At 46.4% G+C, this 6,000-nt stretch overlaps 1 long non-coding RNA gene across 2 annotated transcripts in view; it reads left to right on the top strand.

Moving 5' to 3' along the window:
- Positions 1-837: 837 nt before the first annotated feature.
- LOC125406016 (uncharacterized) overlaps positions 838-6,000 on the top strand; it is a 42,461-nt gene continuing 37,298 nt past the window's right edge. Inside the window, exons 1-2 of one of the 2 annotated variants that reach the window (XR_015002286.2) lie at positions 838-3,896; positions 4,002-4,116. This is a non-coding gene — a long non-coding RNA (uncharacterized LOC125406016). The remainder of the gene's footprint in view (positions 3,897-4,001; positions 4,117-6,000) is intronic. The other variant, XR_015002287.2, reaches the window with a different exon arrangement.

Genomic DNA, 6,000 nt, shown 5'->3' with positions numbered 1-6,000 from the left:
TAGATATTCTCTGATTACGGCAGCAATGGAGCAAAAGTGCTGGCCTGCATGCTTACACTTTAATTCCTGCCTATGGTTTGGCAATGCCCCTACCATGGGCTGGGGGCACTGGGCCACTTGATACGACCTTGACTGCCAGGAAGAGATGTGCTCCTCTATCAGTAAGCGGCAGTTCATGCAGACAGCGTTGCACATGAGCAAGGATGGAAGGATACAAGTTACAAAGACTTCTGCAGTGATGGTTGTTGGCTTCCTCTCCTAGAGACTAAAAAGGCAGCCCCTCGGTGGATCTTCTGCTTAGCGAGTTGTGGCCAAGGACTGGAGCTAAGGATTTGTGCAGATGTGGAAAACCAGACCTGCTCAGGTTTCCCCGGGAATTTTTTATACCCTACCTTCTGCTGTCTGGAAGAAGTCTGTTAAAACGTGTTTCTGTGAGATATGGGTCACTTGGCAGATGGTTACATATCACTGGCCCTGAGGAAGACTGGCAGAAGTTTTGTGTGCTCCTGTGAGTGGGCCTTGTGTATACCCAGCCCTTTTATGAGCCAAGTGCCCAGAACTTCAACAGTGTCATAGTTACTGGAGAAATTCTTCACACACTTATGATTATCGGCAAAATGAAAGCTTCTCGCTTGCTCATTTTAGTGACCTGTGACATAGTAACCCTCAATTCAAAGTTTTGATTTAAGGTAAGTGTATAACTGCCAAGTCCCTGTTTGCAAAGGAAGAGGTCATTTAAGTGTTCACATGACCTGTTTAGATCTAGTCTGGATCTAGTTTAAATCCTACAGAGGATGAGCCAGCAGGAGATGAGCGAACCTTGTTCTTTTGCCGTCCTAATTCCTTTTCTGGGTCAGGAAATGGCCTGTAAGTTTCCCTGCTTCATCATGCAGCTCCTTCCTATGAAAAGGGAACTTGGGCCCTGTGAACGGACTTCAGACTCCAAAACTTAAGTCCCACAGGTACTGTCTCCTATGGCTAGGAAAAACAATCCAGACTACATTTTTAAGAAAATTACTAAACCAACAAGATGGCTCAGCAGGTAAAGGTGCTTGCCACCAAGTCTGACGACTTGAGTTCAGTCCCCAGGATCCATAGGTGGAAGGAAAGAGTGGATTCTTGTAATTGTCCCCCAGCCTCCATACATGAACTGTGGCATGCACATGACTCCCACTCTCTACAAAATAAATACAAATTTTAAATGTAAAAGCAAACTGGCTGGGTATAGCCCATATATGCCTTTAATCCCAACACTAGGAAGGCAGAGACAGACAAATCTCTGTGAGTTCAAGGCTAGTTGGGTCTATGTAGTGAGGCTGTCTCAAAAAAGAAACAGTAAAAGAAAAAAAGAAAGAAAAATAACTTCAGTCTAGGTGATGGAGTGTACTGCAGTCTCAGCATTTGAAAGTAGAGATCCAAGGATCAGAAAAAAGGATCCTCCTAAAGTCTAGAGAGATGGCTCGTTTGTTAAAAGCACTGGCTGGTTTGGCAGAGGGCGCAGGTTTGGTTCCCAGCACCCACATAGTATCTTACAAACATCTATAACTCCAGTTCTAGGGGATCCAGAGCTATCTTCAGATCCCTTTAGGCACTGGTCATACACATGACACACATATAACATAGGCAAAACTCTCATACATGAGAAAAATTTTTTAAAAAGAGGAAGAAGCATAGCTAGGATGTAGCTTAGAGTCCTTGCCTAGAAAATGCAAGGCTGTGGATTCCATTACACACCCACACACAAAAGACTGTTGTGGTGCACACACACTTGTAATCCCAGTACCTCAGTACCTAGAGGCAGGAGGACCTGTAGTTCAAGGTTGTGCTTGGCTCTGTGGTGAGCGGGGCTCGAGAGACCTTGTCTCAGATCAGCCATACTTACAGAGAGATGCAAGGGAAGACGAGCCCGGAAGATAAACCAGTGCTGACAATGCCCCGTGTCTGTGGGGATGCCAGAAACAGGCAATCTCGTGAGCTAGCGCTGCCAGTGTAAGTACAGCCACCCCTTCAGTCGGGGCATTTAGCAATGTCTGTCAACACTGGGACACTTACGCTTGTGAGTCAGCAATTCTGCCACTGGGAGTTTGCTCAGGGAAAGCTGGCAAAATATGTCAAAACCGTATGCCTAGGTTTGTGTTTAAGCTTATTATTTATTTATTGAGTGTGTGTGTGTGTGCCTGTATGAGTTTGTGTGCAAGTAGATGTCTATAGGAGGTAAAAAGAGGGCGTCAGATCGCCGGGAACTGGAGTCCAGGAGGCTGTGCACTGCCTCATGTGGGCGATGGGGACTGAACTCAGGTCCTCTGTAGGAGCAGCGAACACACTCATCCTTGAGCCATCTCTCCAGCCCTGAAGAGATAAGTTTTGCTTCTGCTATTGTTGTTTGGTACTTTTCTAGAATGTTTGAATTTTTTAACTTACTTTTTGAGGCAGCATCTCACACTATTGCTCTCACACTAGACTGGAACTCACTCGGTAGCCCAGGCTGGACTTGGACTTGGGGCCCTCTTCCTACTGCTGCCTTTCCAGTGCTGGGATTGCGAGTATGAGCCCTGTGCCCGGTATATTTGGAGGAAACCATGAGCATGTTCATGTGTGCACATGCTATGGGCGTGCCCATGGAGGCCCCAGCAGGATGTTGGGCACCCTGCTCTGTAAGTTTCTCTTCTTCCTTCAGGACAGGTCCTGCCACTGAGCGCGGAGCTAGGCTGGCAAGCTCCAGTGACCCTCCTGTTTCCACCCTTCACAAACGTGGGGCTAAGGAGGGCACAGCCACGCCCAGCTTCTTACATGGGTGTTGCCATCTAACTCAGTTCCTCATGCTTGTACAGCAAGCGTTCTTACCCACTGAGCCATTTCTTCAGCTTGAAAAAAGGGGTTTATTTTGGTTCATAATATTTAAATATATATAGTATGGATATGTAAAACTATTTTAAAATAAATCTTTGGGGTCAGTGAGGTGGCTCAACAGGTAGAGAGGCTTCCTACTAAACCTACGCATCTGAGGTCACCCTAAGAGCCACGTGGTGGAAGGAGAGAACTGACTCCATTTGCCCTCTGATGCCCACTGAGGGGTCATGCTATACATGCATTTTCACACACTCACAAATAAATAAATATCAGTAAAACAGATTTTTTGAAAGAAGCCAAGAGATAAGTGAGAGGAAGAGGAACTTTACATTAGAGAAACGATGGCTTCTGAGCCAGCTGATTGTTTTAGCGGTGTGAATGAAAGCAATGGTACATGGACACTTGGGTGTTCTGAAGAGCAGGCCAGTGGGAGGAGGAGGAAAGGGAGCATGAAAGACTAGAATCAGGGCCTGGTGACGTGAATGCAGCCTAGGTTCACACAACAGAAGAGAGTTGCCTACTGCCACAGGTTGTCCTATGAGTTGTATGTGTTTGCCATGGTGCACATGCATACACACAACAAACAGAAAAGGGAAAGGCAATGTTGTGCCCAGCTGGATGAAGATGAGAACCAGGGAATGAAGGAGGCCTCCCAGGAGGCAGGCAGCTGAGTGGAGGGTGAGCTGCCCATGTGAGCACCCAGAAGGAAGCAAGGGGTTAGTGAAGTTAAAGACTGGGAAAGGCTGGGGAAGAAGACAGTGAGTTTGGTCTTGGGGGTGATGGATTGAGGTTTGAACACACCGTGGGATTTGGAGCTATTGTGGACCACTTGTTCTCTGAGCACAACAAGGCCACTGTCCTTTTATCTTTGCAGCCCGCATTAACTCGGGACTTTCACAAGATTGGACCCATTAACTTCCCATCATGGAGGTGAGGCGAGAGACTCCCAAGACCCTTTCCTTCCCTGACAATAAATAGGCAGGTACCGGTTATGGGAGACAGAGACATTTTCTTCAGTGGTGCTCCTGCTGGGGACCTAGCCTTGTGTGAGTAACCCCAGTTAAACTCACTAGTTCACCACCTATTGAGTGGACTTTTCCACTGTCATTAGTTCCTTATCTGAGGGGAATGGTGCTTGTTGATCTTCCCAGGAATAAGTGCACACCAGGAACTCACAGAATTCTGGATTGGAAATGGAAAAAAAAATAAAAGAAAGAAAAGAATCCGATGTGGACCAGATTGCTGCTGAAGACATCAGGAAAGACGGTAAGCTGGGCAGTGGTGGCGCACACCTTCAATCCCAGCACTCAGGGGCAGAGGTAGGCAGATCTCTGTAAGTTCAAGGCCAGCCTGGTCTACCAGAGCTAGTAGCAGGACAGATAGGGCTGTTACACAGAGAAACCCTGTCTCAGGGGGAGAAAAAGATGGTAGCAGAAAGCAAGTATAAGGAAAGCATGGAGATTAAAAGACTTTCTGTTCAAGGGAGATTCTGAAGTTAGCAGTTGGGTAGAGGATGAGGAAGTGGTCGTGGAACAGAGGGGAAAACCAGAAGGGAGTGGTCCCCAATGTCTGCTCTTGCAAATGCAGGGCCTGGTTATTTAAACTTTGCTTAAACCAGTGCCTCTTCTGCTTGGCCACACCTGCCCAATAAAATCTTAACTCTGAACATTGTCTCTTGTCTTGAAAAAGATCACTCAAATGGGGCAGAGTGGCACACATTGAAAGTTCAAGGCCAGTCTGGTCAATACAGTCAGTTCCAGCCCAACCCTGGCTTACATAGTGAAACCCATTGCCAAAAACAAAAAAATAGCCAGAAAGGAGCTAAGGATATAGAGTGCCTGCCTATCATACACAAAGCCCCGACACCATATAAACTGACCATGGGCCACACATGAATGTAATCCCAGTAGTGGGAGGTACAGGCAGGAGGATCACAGTTTAAGGCCACTGTCAACTATGTAGAGAGTTTGAGGCCTGCTTGAAATGCATGAGCCTTTTTTTTTTAAAAAAGCCACCCGCTCTCAGTGAGCAACACACACACACACACACACACACAGAGAGAGAGAGAGAGAGAGGGAGGGAGAGAGAAAGGGAGGGAGAGAGAGAGGGAGGGAGAGAGAGAGAGAGAGAGAGAGAGAGGGAGGGAGGGAGGGAGGGAGAGAGAGAGAGAGAGAGAGAGAGAGAGAGAGAGAGAGAGAGATTGACACTTTCCATGCTGCTGTTAGCTTATTTTTTTTTGAGGGCTTTTATTCCCTAGTTAATCTAAAAAATCAGGACAGCTAAAGCTGCCATCTCACTTCCATTCTCCTTGTGGCCAGTTTCTTCCTCTTAAAGAGGCCCTGGGGTGAATGCCTGAGACGGCTTAGTCCTATTCTGTCTACATGCTTGGACCCAGCTAGCTCTTACAACCCTCCAGGAGACTTGCCAGATCCAGGTTATCATGGAGCCCAGGATTTGTCCTTCTTTTAATGGTGCCACATGTATCTTGCATTTTCCTATTGTGGCATTAATAAGGTCATGCCACTGTCTCCTCCAGTAAGCTTGTTGTTACACATGTTTTCTTTCCTTTTCTGTTTAAAAAAATTTGGGGGCAAGAGTGCACATGCACACGCACAAGCAGGCACTGTATACCTTTGGGGGTCACAAGACAACTTGCAGGAGGGGCTTCTTTCCTTCCACTGTGTAGGTGCCATGGACTGAATTCAGGTCATCAGGCTTGGCAGCAAGCACCTTTACCAGCTAAGCCATCTTGCTTTTTTATTTTGAAATGGGATCTCTATGGAACTCACTATGTAGTTCATGCTGGCTTGAAACACTCAGCAATCATATTCAGCCTCCCAAGTGCTGGGAGTACAAACATACACTCATATGCCTAGTTCTGACTGGCTTTCAGATTAATGTGATGGTAGCTAGATTCACCTGTATTGTTGCATGCAATCATGAATAGTTAATTCCCAGTTCCCCATCCCATTGTATGAAGAGACCACAGTTCATTTATCCATTCATATATGATGATAAAAATTTGGCTATTTCCCTCTGAGACCTATTGTAATGAGAGATAGTAAAAATCCCCAAATCTGCCCGTTACAGAGGTAAACTGTAAAATGTGGAGAACAGCTATGGAGTAGGTTGCTTCTGGAGGCACTGTTT

This window comes from Myodes glareolus, chromosome 6 (genome assembly GCF_982192425.1).
Source record: "Myodes glareolus chromosome 6, mMyoGla1.1, whole genome shotgun sequence".
Classification (NCBI taxonomy): Eukaryota; Metazoa; Chordata; class Mammalia; order Rodentia; family Cricetidae; genus Myodes; species Myodes glareolus.
This window is presented reverse-complemented; position numbering and strand designations above follow the sequence as displayed.